The following is an 18,577-nucleotide window of genomic DNA, read 5'->3' on the forward strand; positions in this document are numbered from 1 at the left end:
TAGAACAGAGAAATTTATATAGACTATATTTTACTATTTACTAATCTTTTTTTTTAAGGTTTTTGTTTGTTTTGTTTTTAATTTGGCTGCGTTGGGTCTTCGTGGCTGCGCACAGGCTTTCTCTAGTTGCGGCAAGCGGGGGCTACTCTTTGTTGCGGTGTGCGGGCTTCTCATTGCGGTGGCTTTTCTTGTTGCGGAGCACGGGCTCTAGGTGCATGGGCTTCAGTAGTTGTCGCACACGGGCTTCAGTAGTTGTGGCACGCGGGCTCTAGAGCGCAGGCTTAGTAGTTGTGGCGCACAGGCTTAGTTGCTCCGCGGCATGTGGGATCTTCCCGGACCAGGGCTTGAACCCGTGTCCCCTGTATTGGCAGGTGGACTCTCAACCACTGTGCCACCAGGGAAGCCCCCGTGACTTTCTTAACGTATATAAGTTACACTCTGAGTGCAGCTACACTGGATGCAAAACTCCATCCTTTTTCTACAAGAAGGCCCAAGGGAACTACAGCTAAAACCTCAGAAAGGGCATTACCTCCCTACCCACTCCTCTCTCGCCCCCTAGCCCCCATCCCCACAAGTGCATGTGCATCCCCTGTTTCCAGGGCTCTGTAGCTTCTCTCAGCCTAAAGGCTCCTTCCAGGGTGGGTGTGAGCAGGTAGGACACCTGCAGGGAGAGGCTCCCTGGGAAGAACCAACTAGGCCTTCAAGCAGTTCCCTTCGCAGGCTCAAGGGGGCCTTAGCTTAGAGTCACTGGCCTTAGGGCCTCTACTCCCACTGGAGTTGCTAGGACCACCACTGATATTTTAAATACACAAACCAAGTGAACAATCCAGCAAATTCACTCAAACCCAGTGTTTATGTGTAAAAGAGAAAAGAAAATTATAGGAATTTTGTTGGCTCAACAAGAAAACCCACAAGTATCTGTTGAATATTACATTCCATAAAAAGAAAAAAGTTGTTAATTATTATTTCCACGGCAAAAGAATTGTTTTGAAGATAATCATACTTGAACACTTCAGGAGTGCAAGTCTAAGCTCTGGAAATCAATTTGAACTCACCTAAAGTAAAAGAACACACCTCATGACTATTACTGCACACGATCTGGAAATGAAAAAAGGGAAACAATTTTTAATACATGCTGTATTATATTGGAATATTTTTATTTCTTTCTGATATTTATCTCTTTATTGTCTCTTAGATATAATTTCATACTGTGTTTCAAGTTTTATTGATTAAACAAAATGTATTAATTGAACACAGACTAACATCAAATGAATAAATCTTTTAAAGGTATTCCTTTGGGTTTGAGTAAAGGTCATCTGCACAACTGTAGCTCATCATGCATTTTCCTATGAGTAGAGTGATATCTGTGCAAGTCCAATATGATTTCCTGGTTGAAACACCAAAAATAACTATGGATGTTTAGAGGGCAATTATCCAAGGAATAATTGAGGTGAGCTGCAGACAGAGGGTATCATTTTGAGTAATATCTGAATGTGGTGGCAAAGGAGGTATATTTCCTCAGAGCAGGAAATATTCTATGCCTTCTTTTTTTTTTTTAACTTTATTCTATACATTTATTTATTTATTTATTTATTTATGGCTGTGTTGGGTCTTCGTTGCTGTGTGCAGGCTTTCTCTAGTTGTGGCGAGCGGGGGCTACTCTTTGTTGTGGTGCGCGGGCTTCTCAGTGCAGTGGCTTCTCTTGTTGCGGAGCACAGGCTCTAGGCACGAGGGCTTCAGTAGTTGTGGCTCGCGGGCTCTAGAGCGCAGGCTCGGTAGTTGTGGCACACGGGCTTAGTTGCTCCACGGCATGTAGGATCTTCCTGGACCAGAGCTTGAACCCATGTCCCCTGCATTGGCAGGCAGATTCTTAACCACTGCGCCATCAGGGAAGTCCCTATGCCTTCTTACAAGAGGAGCAGCTGGGAGGTTTATGCACAAAGCCCTCAAAGCTCATTTTTTCTGTTTTCAGGGATCATTTCCACGTTTACACTTTCAGCAGATGTTAGGGAAGATGGGGTAAAAGGTGACAGTTTTGGTTTCATTAAACAGCAAAATAAGTCCAAACTTGCTCCCCCCTTTTTTTTCAGTACTAATTTATGCTTTCTTAGCAGTGTTGACATGTGACTTTACAATTATTGGTATCGCATTTGATCTCCTGTCCCCATCATTCCTCCCACATACAAATGAAAAAAGTTAAGCATTGGGTCTTACCTCAATTCCCATAGCTGATAACAGTGGAATCTCTCAGTTTTGAAGGCATAATATGTGCCACTCTTCTGGGCAATGTCAAAAATTGCATACTCAGAAGGACACTATAAGGTTTGTATAATTACACACTTTTACAAATGCAGAATCAGAGTTTCCAGCAGGGATCATAAGACAACATGGTGTTCCATGTGTATGACATTGTGGAAGAGGCAAAGGTATAAGAAGCTAAAACAGATCAGTGATTAAGGGTAGGGAGGGTTCACTACAACCAGGCACCACTACAGTGTTCCTTTGAGGTGATGAAGTGTCCTCTATCTTAATGGTAGTATAACTATACATTTGTAATATTTCACAGCTACACTCCAAATAATATGTGTATATACTAAAAAGTAATACAAAGCAACAAAGATGCTTTCACATGCTAGGAGAATGTTAAACTTCCCCAAACCTTGATTTTTACACGTGTAACACTTCTTTCCACCTTCTGTGATCCTTCATAAGAAGAAATGGAAGGACTAGAATGGAGGAAGGTCATGGGTCACAACAGGACTTTCTTGGTACCAAGTCTGACTTAGGAAAGAAACACCTTCTATGCCTACACCTGCTCTCGTTGCCATTCACATAACTGGTGAGAAAGTGATAGGGCTCTTGGAGTCCACTTTTGTGTTGACTCCAGGTTTTTTTGGTCATATCTTGGCAATGCTGTGGTCTGACACAAAGGTGCATGTCACAGACCTCCCCAATGGGATACAGCTGCGTGTGTCCTAATCTAATCCTTGTGCCTCAGCATCACGTGTTCCCAGAGAAGGTCTTGAGACCATTTCTAGCTTATAAATTTCCCATCTCTAGTGTACTCTGTGACCGCTTGTTAGGAAACATGTTTAAATCAAACACTATCCGACTCTGGAAATTTTCCGTTGTGACCTCAGGTGACTGTGAGGTGAAGCAGTGATGGAACCCAGAACCCATGTCATGAGTGCGAGGCTCAGGCCCCTCAGACACAGTTATTACCCGCTATCTCATAAAGATCAGCTGTGTACCAACAAGCACAGTTTCACAATACTTTCAAAACCACCAATAATGTCAAAAAGAGACACCCTGCCTTGTCCTAGCTATAGAGTCCCTTTGACTGACCCCACTGTTACCAAATCATCCTCCCTTTATTCTAAAACCCTCCACGCTATGATTTCGGTGGCACATGTGCCGACCACCGGGGGGTCCCTTACCTCGGCATCCGCTTCCAGAGTTTGGCGCTCCCCTACCGAGGCTGGTGACAACTCTTTACTAGTGCAGGAAAATCTCTGCAGATCTCCTGCCCCGTGGCCTGTGGGAAATGGTGATCTCAGCCAGACCCTCCGCTGCTGGGGCCCCTTTGCTTCCCAAAACTCTAGAATGCAACGTGACACCATCTCCAAATAAGACGCGCGAAACACCCAGGATCCCTGAAGTGCGCAGGCTCAGGAGGTGGTGCCTCCTCCTTAACCGGAGGACAAGCTTCAGGTTTCTCGAGAGGCAGAAATGGGCCGAGCCATGTCCCCACCTGCCCTTGCAACAGCTTTCAGTGCTTTCCAGGGTCCCAGAAAGTGCTCTCTTTGTGGCTGGGAAACCTGGGGTCCGAGGTCTGGAGGCCGCCTCTCTCCCCATCAGTGGAAGTTCAAGTAGGGGACAGCGATCAAGGGCTCAGTGGGGACGGCCTGTGAGGCGGACCGGAGCGACCTCAGTGCGCAGGTGAGACCTGGGGGGTGATGGATACCGTACGGAGGAGACCTCCCAGAGGACATGGAGGCCGAGTGAGGACACAGAAATCTTTGTCGCCCTCACTGAGCTTGCAATGGGAAAATAAAGTGAGGAAGGGTGACATCGTGAGGGGTGCTTTTCTGAAAGTGATTATAGCAGCGTGAGTGGTTGGAACAGGATAACTCCTGGCATTGCAGACCCTGACCCTCACCTCTTCGGTCTCCTGAGAAGTTTTTCTTATATAAAATGGCGTAGGACTTCCCTGGTGGTGCAGTGGTTAAGAATCCACCTGCCAACGCAGGGGACACGGGTTCAAGCCCTGGTCTGGGAAGATCCCACATGCCATGGAGCAAGTAAGCCCCTGCGCCACAACTACTGAGCCTGCGCTCTAGAGCCCGCGAGCCACAACTACTGAAGCCTGTGCGCCTAGAGCCCGTGCTCCGCAACAAGAGAAGCCGCTGCAGTGAGAAGCCTGCACACTGCAACAAAGAGTAGTCCCTGCTCGCCACAACTAGAGAAAGCCCGCGCGCAGCAACAAAGACCCAACACAGCCAAAAACTAATTAATTAATTAACTTTTAAAAAATGGCTTAATGTATTGGGCCGGCCCAGGAAATGTGACGTCCCTTCGCCATTAGGAGGGCCAGATGGACCCGCCTTGGGGGATTGGTTTTGGGGCCTTGTGACTCTCATCTGTCACACGGGGTAGGGCTCAAAACAGTTCACTCTGTTAAGATCAAGTGGATGTGGGCCTGTGATGAGGTTTGTGTAAAGCCGTGGTGTTTGTGTTTATGTGTGTGTCATTTCCGGCAGTGACTCTGCCATCCATAGTCTCCCATTTTGTGTTATTTTTGTAGAGGTGTGCTTTTTGTACTATAAGGTGTCAGGAAGGGTGAAATCCCTTCCCCATTAGGAGCTCTAACACCCTCTTTGGGGATTAGGTTGGGAGCCAGGAGACACCCCTCTACCACATGGGATGGGGGTGAGAACAATTCACTCTGTGAAGATCTGGGCCTATGATGAAATTTCTGTAAAACCTCTGTGTGAGTGTGTGTGTCTGTTTGTCTCTCTGTGAGCCCTGATATTCAATTAGTATCTATCTCCTTTGGTGTGACAGGCTTTCTAGTAGGTGCTGTGGTGAACAAAGCCAAAGAAATATCCCTGTGTGCTTAAAAGCTGACATTCTAGTAGAGAAGAAAGAAGATATCTAAGTAAAATGATAACATATCTGATTGTGATTAGTCCTAAACAGAGAAAGAAAACTGGGGAGGAGTGCAGAGGGCTTGGGATCCATGTGTCTATGGGAGCATCTGTGTGTCTGAGCCATTAACTCTGAGGTTTGTGTGTCTGTATCTGCGTGTGTCCTCCTATATGCGCCATGACAATATCTGTGTGATTTTGTGTGTTTGCCTGAGGAGTTGTGTGTATATATCCTGGAATGCTTTTACTTCATGTTCCTGCCTAATTTCCCTGGTAGCACTTCCTTTACAATGTTAACTAGAACTGGTTAGAGCAGATATCCTTGTCTTGTTTCTGCTCTTAGAGAGAAAGCCTTCAGACTCCATCAAGTATATTGTTAGCTGTGGGCTTTTTACTGATGCCTTATTTCAGGTTGAGGAAATTCCCTTCTAGTTGCAGTTTATTGAGAGTTTTCCTTGTCAAGGGGTGTTGCACTTTGTCACTAGCTTTTTTGTGTCTATTGAGATGATCTTTTAGACTTTGATGTTTATTCTACTAATGGTTCATTATGCTGAATCATTTTCAGATGTCAAACCAACATGTTGTCCTGAGTTAAATCCTACTTGGTCATGGTGTATAGGTCATTTTGTGTATTGCTGAATTCAGTTTGCTGGTGTTTTGTTGAGGCTTTTTTGCTTGTATATAAAAATAGGTTTTCATGTACTCTATTACATAGTATATAGTATCAAATTGACTAATATTGCATAGAGTGTGTGTCTGCATATATATATAGAGAGAATATACTATATATATAAAGTGTATGTTGGAGCTTCCCTGGTGGCACAGTGGTTAAGAATCCACCTGCCAATGCAGGGGACACGAGTTCAAGCCCTGGTCTGGGAAGATCTCACATGCTGCAGAGCAGCTAAGCCCGTGCACCACAACTACTGAGCCTGCGCTCTAGAGCCCACGAGCCACAACTACTGAAGCCCGCGCGCCTAGAGCTCGTGCTCCGCAACAAGAGAAGCCACTGCAATGAGAAGACCACACACCGCAACAAAGAGTAACCCCTGCTCTCCGCAACTAGAGAAAGCCCATGTGCAGCAATGAAGACCCAACGCAGCCAAAATTAAATAAATAAAAATAAAAATTTTTTTTAAAAAGCTAAAAAAAATAAAGTGTGTGTAATATATTACCTGTACATAGTATAGGTAGTATGTAGTATAGCATTATACGTAATTAGCTTATACTATATGTAAGTAGAATATATTATATATAATTAGCATATACATAATTACTTTATAGTGTATAGTATTGTACTTTTACAGAATAGTACAGTTGACCCTCGCAAAACATGAGTTTGAACTGCGAGGGTCCACTTACATGCGGATTTTTTCAACATATATACAGTCAGTCCTCTCTAGTCCCGTGTTTAGCATTGGAGCATTCAACCAACCTCAGACTGAAATTTCCATTGGACATTGGATGAATCTGTGGATGCAGAACCTGGGGATATAGAGGGCCTACTATGGGACTTGAGCAACGGTGGATTGTGGTATAGTCAGTGTCTCCTGGAACCAATCCCCCCTGGTTACCTAGGGATGACTGTATTACAGTCTTATCAGTCTGTAGTATAGTATCATTTCCATGTCTGTCCACAAAATCAATCAAATAAGTCACTCACATCCTCCCGTGGGAACACAGGGCACCTCACCCTCTTGACACTGCAAAGTCTGCCTCCCTCACCCAGGTTGTTCTCTGGGTTCCTGAGTGCAACTGAGGTGTCAGTATGTGTTTCAGAAATGTGAACTAATTTACCAGCCTGAGGATTGCAATGAAGCACTGAAGTTTGATTTTTAGTAAGTGCAGAGATACGTGACCTTTGTGTTTGTGTGATTATGAGGCAAGATCATCCCAGAGTGCTTTATCCCGAAGAGATGCCCTTGGATAAGGAGTTGTTGTTGATGACAAATTGAAATTATAATGGAGTAATCACAATTCAGGCATACAAAAACGGAGTCAGTTGGCCATTGAGGATTTAATCTCAGACGTCTCTTTACCACTGAGAACTTGAACTTTCTTTGAACTGAGCCAGACCCAGGGACCACCAGCCATATTCAGAACAACACCTGCCAGCTACAACCTTATTGTCTCAAGGTCTCCCCTGGTAACTATGCAACCATTTCACATCCCAAACCAATCCTTGCATAACAAGCACCCTCACTTTCTGTCAGCTCCAATTATAATTCTTGACAAACAATTTATGTAACTGACCGTGGCCTTGCAGCTTTTTGCCTTTATAAACCACCCCTATTCTGTAGTCTAGCAGAACACAATTCAAGTGCTTCTTGAATCCGTGTCTCCCGGGCTGCAGTCCTAACAAACCCCAAATAAACAGTTTTTAATTTCAGTCAGATCTCCACTTCGAAAATTTTGGTTAACATTGTTCTTGGTACCAAGTACCTACACCATGATAATGGCCTAAAAGTCTGTAAAAATGTGCAGATGAGGTCAACTGTTGCCCAGGGCATCCTCTAGCATGATTGCCTGGAGATTAAATAATCCTGCTGCCCATTGGGTGCCACTGCAGACTAGGAGTGGCCTGGTTAGGGATAGTAGCAGCAGCTCTCCAGTGTTCTTGCTCACGTGTGCTGGTAGCACACCACCATTGATAGGAAAACAGGTACAGGATTTATTTTATTTATCTATTTAGGATTTTATTTATCTATCTATTTATTTATTTATTTCTTGCTTGCTTGCTTGCTTGCCGAGCTGCTTGGCTTGAGGGATCTTAGTTCCCTGTCCAGGGATTGAACCCGGGCCCTTGACAGTGAAAGCACAGAGTCCTAACCACTGGACCACCAGGGAATTCCCAGGATTTATTTTAAATGAACAAGAAAGCAAAGCATATTTCAAAATGTAAACCACATTACCTTTGCATTTCAAGAGGAAGAAACAAAAATATATATAATTTAAATAATTTAAAAGAAGCAATTTAAGCTTCTTTTTACATAGAAAAGACTTATAAGCAACAAATCACATCATTATCTACAGGAGCATGGGGAATTTAGTCGCCAATGGTAGAAGACATGCCAGGAGTGAGTCTTCAGGCACACCTCTATGTCTCAGGCTGAGGTTTTGAAAGTTGATATACAAAATAAACAACTCATGCTAAACAAAAAAAATGTACCCATATTTTATTTTTAATAGTTTATAATCAAATGACTAATTTATTATTTTATTTTTATTTTTGGTAGTCATGAATTACCTGCTTAATTAAACATTTAAAAATTAAGTGTAGGGACGTCCCTGGCGGCACAGTGGTTAAGAATCCGCCTGCCAATGCAGGAGACACAGATTTGATCCCTGGTCCGGGAAGACCCCACATGCCTCGGAGCAACTAAGCCCACGCGCCACAACTACTGAAGCCCACGCGCCATGACTACTGAAGCCCGCGCACCTAGAGCCCATGCTCCGCAACAAGAGAAGCCACCACAATGAGAAACCCACGCACCACAACGAAGAGTAGCCCCCGCTCACCGCAACTAGAGAGAAAGCCTGTGTGCAGCAACGAAGACCCAATGCAGCCAAAAGATAAATAAATTAAAAAATTAAAATTAAAAAGAATAATAAAAATTAAGTGTAAAGAGTCATACATAATAAACATTTCAAAGTGTGGAGAAATTTAACCATTCTTCAGCACCCTCAGTCCTACTCAGCAGAGGTAACCATGATGGAAACATATATATATATATATATATATATATGTATATATATATATATATATATATATAAAACTGCAAATTGGAAATTTTCTTTTCCCTGACCAGTGATGGAACGCAGGACTTTGGCAGTGAAAGCATGGAGTCCTAAACACTGGACCGCCAGGAATTCCCAGCAAATTGGAAATTTTTAGCTTAGCTACATCATTCTGCAGCACATATAGATCAGTGCTTATAGATTTACCCTATGCTTTTATTTTACTTTTTCAGATTCTTTTCCATTCTGGCTTATTACAAGATATTGAATATAGTTCCCTGTGCTATACAGTGGGACCTTCTTGTTTATCTGTTTTATATATAGTAGTTTATATCTGCTAATCCCAAACTCCTAATTTATCCCTTCCCCCCTTCCCCTTTGGTAGCCATAGGTTTGTTTTCTATGACAAATGACTAATTTGTTTTCTTAATTTTTTTAACTTTATTTATTTATTTTGCAGATTAAAATATATATGTATATTTTTAATTTATTTATTTTGTCTGTGTGGGGTCTTAGTTGCAGCACAAGGACTCTGTTGCAGCATGCGGACTTAGTTGTGGCATGCGGACTTAGTTGCAGCATGCGGACTTAGTTGCGGCATGCATGCAGGATATAGTTCCCTGACCAGGGATCAAACCCCAGCCCCCTACACTGGGAGCGTGGAGTCTTACCCATTGGCCCACGAGGGAAGTCCTGACTAATTTATTTTTAATGAGAAGCTGCATCTCTATGTGTTAATCCTCTAAACAATAATATTTTCAAGTATGCAATACAATTTTACAAACCATACAAAATTAATGTTCTCAAATTTGTTTTTCTATAAAATGACAAGTGCCATCACAGCCTGTAGTTCCATTGTATATCAATCTGGAGATCATTTTCTGATATGGGCAGCATATTAAATGCATATGGTAGTATGATAATATGAGGAGCTCCACTGACCCACACCCCAGTGAAACTGGTGAAAATTATTTTTAAACCAATCATTTAAAGCCTCTGGAAATTGTCCTAAAGGCAAACAGCAAAGGAAGACATCCATTCAATTAAATCACTGGAAATTCTGTGAGAATATTTGAACCATGACCCTTCCCTTCCTACCTTAGCTCAGTGAGTGAATAGTACTCCATTTTAGAGTATGGCACCCAGAACCAAAATACAAGGTTCTCTCTCCCCGTCTAGTCTGAGGGCTTTGTTTTAGGAAGAGCAGGTACATCTGTAAATAGGACACGTATAAAAGCTGGAGAGATTATATAAATATCTGGCAAGTAGACTTTTTTTTAAAATAAATAAATTTATTTATTTATTTATTTTGGCTGTGTTGGGTCTTCGTTTCTGTGCAAGGGCTTTCTCCAGTTGCGGCGAGCGGGGGCCACTCTTCATAGCGGTGCGTGGGCCTCTCACTGTCGCGGCCTCTCCCGTTGCGGAGCACAGGCTCCAGACGCGCAGGCTCAGTAGTTGTGGCTCACGGGCTTAGTTGCTCCGCGGCATGTGGGATCTTCCCAGACCAGGGCTCGAACCCGTGTGCCCTGAATTGGCAGGCAGATTATTAACCACTGCACCACCAGGGAAACCCCTAGCAAGTAGACTTTAAAACAAAAAAAATATTGCTAGAAATCTTGGGAGACATTATATCATGATAAAAGGGTCAAAGCTTATGGCTTGAATCTAAAACAATACAAAGAAATAAATTTATAGCCATCAATGCCTATACTAACAAAGAAGAAAGAAATCAATAACCTAACCTTTCATGTTAACACACTTGAAAAGATGAGGTATCAAACCCAAAGCAAGGAGAAAAGGAAATAATAAAAATTAGAGCAGAAATTAATGAAACAAGGAATAGAAAAACCATAAAGAAAATCAGTGAAACCAGAAGTGGGTTCTAGGGAGAAATTAACAAAATTGACAAATCTTTACATAGATTGACTTAGAGAGAAAGAAGATTCACATTCATAGATTCAGGAAGAAAGAGGGGTATTACTACTGACATTACAGAAGTAAAAAGTATTATAAAAGCATTCAATGAATAATTCAATTCAATTGAACAAAGTAGATAACTCAGATGAAATGGACAAATTCCTCAAAAGACACAAACTACTGAAACTAAATCAAGAATTAGTGGAAAATGTTAAAGAACTATAACAAGTGAAGGGGTTGAATTAGTAAACAAAAAACTACCCACAACGTAAGCTTGAGCTCAGAGTAATTCCCTGGTGGTCCAGCAATTAGGACTCGCTTCCACTGCCATGACCAGGGTTCGATCCCTGGTGGGAGAAGTTAAGATCCTGCAAACCGTGTGGTGTGGCCAAAAAAAAAAAAAAAAAAAAAAAAAGAAAGGCTGGGCTTCCCTGGTGGCGCAGTGGTTGAGAATCTGCCTGCCAATGCAGGGTACACGGGTTCGAACCCTGGTCTGGGAAGATCCCACGTGCCGCGGAGCAGCTGGGCCTGTGAGCCACAATTACTGAGCCTGCCCGTCTGGAGCCTGTGCTCCGCAACGAGAGAGGCCGCGATAGTGAGAGGCCCGCGCACCGCGATGAAGAGTGGCCCCCGCTTGCCACAACTAGAGAAAGCCCTTGCATAGAAACGAAGACCCAACACAGCCATAAACAAATACTTAAAAAAAAAAGGCTGAGCCCAGATGGCTTCAACACAGAATTCTCCAGAACATTCAAAGAAAATTTAATATCAATTATTGACAAACTTTTCTTAAAATAGGGCACTTCACACTCATTTTATGAGGCACATACAACAAATACTATTATATTTTAGTATTTAAATGCTGCAATTTATAAAAGAATTATGTACCATGACCAGTGAGATTTATCTCAGGGGTGAAATGTTGGGTTAATCTCAAAACCCATTAATGTAATAAAGGATATCAATAGAGTAAAAAGTATAAGTAGCAAGATCATCTCAATAGCCTCAGGGAAATAACTAACAAAATACAATATGCTTTCATGATAAAAGCACTCAGATTACCAGGATTAGAAGGAAATTTCTAATCTCTTCCTAACCTCATAATGAGCATCTCTGGAAACCCATAGCTAATATTATCTTTAATGATGAGAGACTGGATGCTTTCCCCTGAAGATAAGGAACAAGACAAGGATGTCTGCTCTTGCTCCTTCTATTCAACAATGTACTGGAGATTTTAGCTAGAACTATTATGCAAGAAAAGGAAATAAAATGCTTGAAGACTGGTTAGGAAAATGTAAAACTATCTCTACTTTCAGATGAGGTATCTTGTTTTTAGAAAACTCTAAGGAATCCACTAAAAAAAACTGTATGAACTTACAGTTGAGCTCAGCAAAGTGGTAAGATAGAAGATCAAAATAGAAAAATCAATTGTATTTCTATATACTTGCAATTAACAATATGATAAGGAAATTAAGAAATGCAAGAAGCAAAATTAAGAATCAAAGGAATAAAATAAAATACTTTAGAATGAATACTTAAATAATACTTAAGAATGAATTTAGTAAAAGATTTACAAAATTAATACTCAGAAAACTACAAAGTATGGTCAGAATAAAATAATGTACAAGTAAATGGGAAAACATCCCAATTCATGGATCAAAAGGCTTAACACTGTTAAAATGGCACTATTCCCCAAATGATCCAAAGACTCAGCACAATACCTATCACTATCTCAGCTTATTCCTTTATACAAACTGGCAAGCTGTTTCATAAAATTGTATGGAATTGCAAGGAAGCCAGAATAGCCAAAGCAATCTTGAAAAAGAAAAACAAAGTGGTAGGACAAACATTTCTCAATTTCAAAACTTTGTAATATGCAATGGTAATCAAGATACTGTGGTACTGACACCAGGATAAACATACAGATCTATGGAATAGATGACATTTTAGAAATAAACCCCTACATCTGTGGTCTGTTGACCACAGACCCCTACATCTGTGGTCAACTGATTTTTGAAAAAGGATCCAAGAATAGGGATAGAATAATCTTTTCATAAAATGGTGCTGAGCCAACTGGATAGCCTTATGCAAAAGAAAGAGGCTTTATCCTTCTATCACACCAGATACAACAATTTACCAAAAAAGATAAAGACCTAAACATAAGAGTAAATCTATCACAGTTAGTTAAACATAGGAAAAAGTTCTTGATCTTAGATTTGACAACGAATTGTTAGATATGACACCAAGAACAAAAAGGGGGAAAAGGTAATTTGGACTTCCACAGATTAATTACTTTCTTGCTTCAAAGGGTACCACCAAGGAAGTGAAAACACCCTTTGGAACCCTTGCACAGTATTGCTGGGAATATAAAATTGTGCTGATGGAATGAAAAGCAATATGACAGTTCCTCAAAAAATTACAAACTTAGTTGCCATCTCTGGGTAAATACCTAAAAGAATTGAAAGCAAGGACTCAAATAGGTATGTGTACACTTGTGTTCATTATTAGCATTATTCACAATAGCCAGAAGGTGGAAGTAACCCCAAGTGTCCATCAATAGATGAACGGATGAAAAAAGTAGGTACGTACATACAACAGAGTATTATTCAGCTATAGAAGGAAAGCAAATCTGACACATGCTACAACATGGATGAACCTTAAGGACATATTTGAAGTGAAATCAGCCTGTCAAAAAAGGTCAAACAATGTAAGATTCCACTTGTGTGAGGTATCTAGAGTAGTCAAATGCATAAAGATGAAAAGTGGAATGGTTGTGGCCAGGGACTGGGGTAGTGGGAGAAAGAGGAGGTTTTTGTCTAATGGGTTAGAGTTTCAGTTTTGCAAGATGAAAATAGTTCTGGAAATTGGCTACACAATGTCAATGTACTTCACACTACTGAACTGTACACTTTAAAATGGTAATAAAAAAAAAAGTAAATTTTATAATATGTGTATATTACCACAATTAAATGTAAAGTTTTTAAGGCAAGAGAGTGAAAGCACAACCCACAGTATGGAAGAAAACTTTGCATATCATATATCTGATAGGGGACTTATATAGAAAAATATAAAGAACTATTATTACTTAATAATAAAATTCAAATAACTCAGTTTAAAAATGGCAAAGGATCTGCATACATATTTGTCCAAAAAAGATATACAAATGACCAGGAGCTGTGAAAAAATGCTGCATATGATTAGTCATCAAGGAATTGCAAATCAAAACACTAATGAGGGACTTCCCTGGCGGTCCAGCAGTTAAGACTCTGCATTTCCACTATAGGGAGCATGTTTAATCCCTGGTTGGGGAACTAAGATCCCGCATGCTGCGTGGTATGGCCAAAAAAAAAGGAAAAAAAAAAAGACACTAATATCACTTCATAGCCACTAGGATGGCTAGAATCAAAAAGCTAGAATCATAACAAATGTTGTTGAGGATATATGGAGAAACTGGAACCCTCATAACTGGGTGGTGCAAATAAAAAATGGTGCAGTCACTTTGGAAAACAGTCTGGCAGTTCCTCAAATATTAAACCTAGAATTACCATATAATCCATCAATTTCTCTCTACCTATATGCCCAAGTGAAATAACAACACATGTTCAAACAAAAACTTGTACATGAATTTTTTTTTTAACATCTTTATTGGAGTATAATTGCTTTACAATGTTGTGTTACTTTCTGCTGTATAACAAAGTGAATCAGCTATACGTATACATATATCCCCATATCCCCTCCCTCTTGCGTCTCCCATGAATTTTATTTATTTTTATTTTTTTAATAAATTTATTTATTTTTGGCTGTGTTGGGTCTTCATTGCTGTGCACGGGCTTTCTCTAGTTGTGGCTAGCGGGAGGCTACTCTTCTTTGCGGTGCACAGGCTTCTCATTGCAGTGGCTTCTCTTGTTGTGTAGCATGGGCTGTAGGCACACGGGCTTCAGTAGTTGTGGCTCGTGGGCTCTAGAGTGCAGGCTCAGTAGTTGTGGCGCACGGGCTTAGTTGCTCTGTGGCATGTGGGATCTTCCTGGACCAGGGCTGGAACCCGTGTCCCCTGCATTGGCAGGTGGATTCTTAACCCCTGCACCACCAGGGAAGTCCCTGTACATGAATTGTATAGCAGCATTATTCATAGTAGCCAAAGATAGAAAAATTCCAAATGTACATTAATGGATGAATAGATAAATGCAATGGGTTTTATTCATCCAGTGGAATATTATTTGGCCGTAAACACAAATGAAGTGTTGATACATGCTACAACATGGGAGTACCTTGAAAAAATCATGCTAAGTGAGTGAAGTCAATCGCAAAGACCATATATTATATAATTCCATTCATTTGAAAGCCTTGAGTAGGGAAATCTATATAGATACAAAGATTAGTGGTTGTCTAGGCATGGGGACTGGAGGAAGAAATTGGGAACATTGGGAGTGATAGCTAAAGAGCAGAGGAGGTTTTTTTTTTTAATCTTTTTATTATCTTGTTTTTAATAACAAGGTGTTGGAGCTACAAGATTATATTTTGTCAACATAGGAATATTTTGTGCATCATTGAGAGTAAAGCATTCAGCTCTCTGTGTAAAGTCTGTGGGTACCACAGATGTTAGCAGGTGAATTTTTAATGGTTTTTTTTGTTTTGTTTGTTTGTTTGTTTGCTGAACAACTCCACAAAAAAATGAGTGCCTCATTAACATTTATTGTTTCTGCAAGGTCAAAAGGAGAACAGTCAACTCTAATTATAGCTATTGTGGACTAGAAGTAATGTGTTACCAAGGAACTAGTGTTCTCAATTATATTTTCATAGTTTTATTGGAAATTTTAAAAATACACCTATCTCCAAAAGTATCAGATTTATAAAAATTTGAATGCAACCTTTAAAGAAAGATTCATTCATTTTAAAGAAAAGGTTTCATTCATTTTAAAGAAAAACGAGAACACTTTTGTTTGTCATCAAAATGATTTTACTGTGATTATTGTTCATGTTACTATTGAATTAGATTAAAATATTTTGTAGTAGATTTCAGGGAACTCATTCTTTCTCATGAGAGTTTTTTGTGTGTCAGGAACTGGAAATCCACTTTTTAAATGTTTGGGAAATATGTGGTTTAGTGTAGTTACGTATAGGGGTCTCTTAGAGAATTCCTTAGAGATCCAAGAAGATAAACAACCAATGATTATAAGGACAAGAACTAAAAGATCTCTAGAGATGAGTTAATCCTATACTCTTCTTTACTCTTTCCTCTCCTTTTCCTCATTCCCATCAATTCCTTTTTCCTTTTCTTTCATATTCTCTTATCTCTTTTCTTGTCTTCCTCCCGCCTCCTTCTTCATAGAGGTTTGGTTTTTTTTTTAAATTTATTTATTTTATTTATTTATTTTTGGCTGTGTTGGGTCTTCATTGCTGTGCACGGGCTTTCTCTAGTTGTGGTGAGTGGGGGCTACTCTTCGTTGCGGTGCGCAGGCTTCTCATTGCGGTGGCTTCTCTTGTTGGGAAGCACAGGCTGTAGGCATGCGGGCGTCAGTAGTTGTGACTCGCGGGCTCTAGAGCACAGGCTCAGTAGTTGTGGCGCATGGGCTTAGTTGCTCCGTTGCATGTGGGATCTTCCCGGACCAGGGCTCGAGGCCGTGTCCCCTGCATTGGCAGATGGATTCTTAACCACTGCGCCACCAGGGAAGCCCTCTCTCTCCTTCTTAACTTCTATAATTCATACAAACGCAATCTCTTAACCCCAATCTGAATTCCCATAGCTTCATTTTGTACATGATCCATAGTAGCTCCAGTCTGCATTCAGTTAACACTTTTTTGCACACTTGTCACTATTGAAGGGTTTAGTATAAATCAATGAAGCAAGAATAGATTCCTTTATTCATGCATCTTATATTCCAATGAAGAGAGAAAGGCAATAAACAATAAACAATGAAGAATAAATTACATACTACATAAGGAAATCGTGAGCATTATGAAAAATACTAGAGAAGACTAGGGTGAATCAGAAATGGGTTCGGCAGTGAGTTGCAATTTTAAGTCAAGTGATCAGGGAAATTATATCTCATTGTCAACTTTTTTTGTGTGTTCCTTGAGCCCAGGTTCCAGAGTGAAAATGTGATTGATTTAACTCAGGTTACTATAAATTTCCATTTTACACTCAGTTGAGTAGTTTATGTGGCATTTTCTAAGTAGTCATGCTCTTCTATAAATCTGTGATTATGATTTATTTACCATAAAAATACTAAACCAGAAATGTCCTAATAAAAGTATTCTTTTGGTGAGGACTCGTCTCTATCAAAGTTTATTAGTCTATTTACCAAGAGCTCAGTTTTCAGTATATTTACAAGGAGATTACACTTGGTCACCTGCATTCTTTTTTCCCCAGAGACCCTTCCTGTATATAAATCACTGGATAGATAGCTGCTTAATTTGTTCCCACTAGGGAATAGAAGAGAGCAGAGGAGTTCCTTTTTAAGGTGAGGAAAATGTTCAGAAATTGGCTGTAGTGGTGATTATTGCATCTACCTGTGAATATACTGATGCTATGAACAAGGGCTCATGTGCCCACAGCACAGAAAGCTCTGACAGTGGGTGTTTGCAGCAAAGTAAGGGTTTATTTGCAGGGTGCCAAGCAAGGGAGTGGGAGACAAGTCTCAGATCCACTCCAGCTTGGTCTTTGAGTTAAGGGTTTTTTAAAGGGGAAGAACAAAGAGGCTGGGATTAATCATCATCTTGTGACACTTCTGTGACATTTCTTAATGATAATTTCAGGAGTCAGGATGTCTCTCGTTTATGATTCCCAGCCCAGGTGGTCCATGGCTTGGAGGTCTGTTAGCTTATATTGCCCTGGAGAAACAACCTCTGTTTGTACGTTAATGATGATATCTGTAATAGCAATTTTAGTACATTAACGATGTTATCTACAACAGCAATTTGACTCTAGTTGATTAGGTCAGAGGGGATGAGAAAGGGAATAAAGTTTTGAGTAAAGAGATTAATCATAAACCCAGTAAGGGAACTTTGTTTTAGGGGAATTTGGTTTCACTGAAAACCAGTGAGTTATAGACATTAAAGGGTCCATTGTATAGTATGTGTGTTGTATCTCAATAAAGCGTTCAAATAAGTGGATAAATGCATTAAGAGTTTTGCAATGCAAGCAATTCAGGCTCTTAGACATCTTAGAGTTTCCAGGTTATTTAACACATCCATCACCTCAAATTGTTATCGTGTATGTGTGTGTGTGTGTGTGTGTGTGTGTGTGTGTTGAGAACTCTTAAGATCCACTCTCTTAGCAAATTTCATTTATACAATACAGTATAAGTATCTCAAATCATCGTATTGTCATCCTCAAATTAGACCACTGTATTAGTCAATTATACCTTTAAGTAGAGCTTGGAGGGGTAGAAGAGTTTCCAGGTGCATCTCATATTTACATTACGGTTTGTTATTGTTGTTTTGTTATTTTAGTGAAAATAGGAATTCAGTTGCCTTAAGGATCTTATAGCTTTTTACATTTCAAAATTCTCTAGGGACACAAGCTAACATTGATCTAAAATAAATTTCCTTCCAGTGTAAAATGTGAATTTAATGAAACCTGATAGTTTAATGACACATCTCACACCCTCTGCTTAGAGAAGAGTCCCTTCCCACAGCTAGGACTGCGGGGTTCAAACTCCCCACCAGAGAGAGCCAAGCGCTCTGGGATTCTTCTCAAATGAGTGGGGGTGGGGAAGAGATGGGTAGAAGGCTTAAGGCTGTCAAATTACAAAGATTAAAATGGAGCCTGACTC

General features: G+C 40.4%; 1 protein-coding gene across 2 annotated transcripts in view; it reads left to right on the forward strand.

The window, feature by feature from the left end:
• The window catches only part of LOC133091245 (zinc finger protein 709-like), a 56,742-nt gene that overhangs the window by 27,575 nt on the left and 10,590 nt on the right, over positions 1 to 18,577 (forward strand). The window lies entirely within an intron of this gene.

This window comes from Eubalaena glacialis, chromosome 4 (genome assembly GCF_028564815.1).
Source record: "Eubalaena glacialis isolate mEubGla1 chromosome 4, mEubGla1.1.hap2.+ XY, whole genome shotgun sequence".
Lineage (NCBI taxonomy): Eukaryota > Metazoa > Chordata > Mammalia > Artiodactyla > Balaenidae > Eubalaena > Eubalaena glacialis.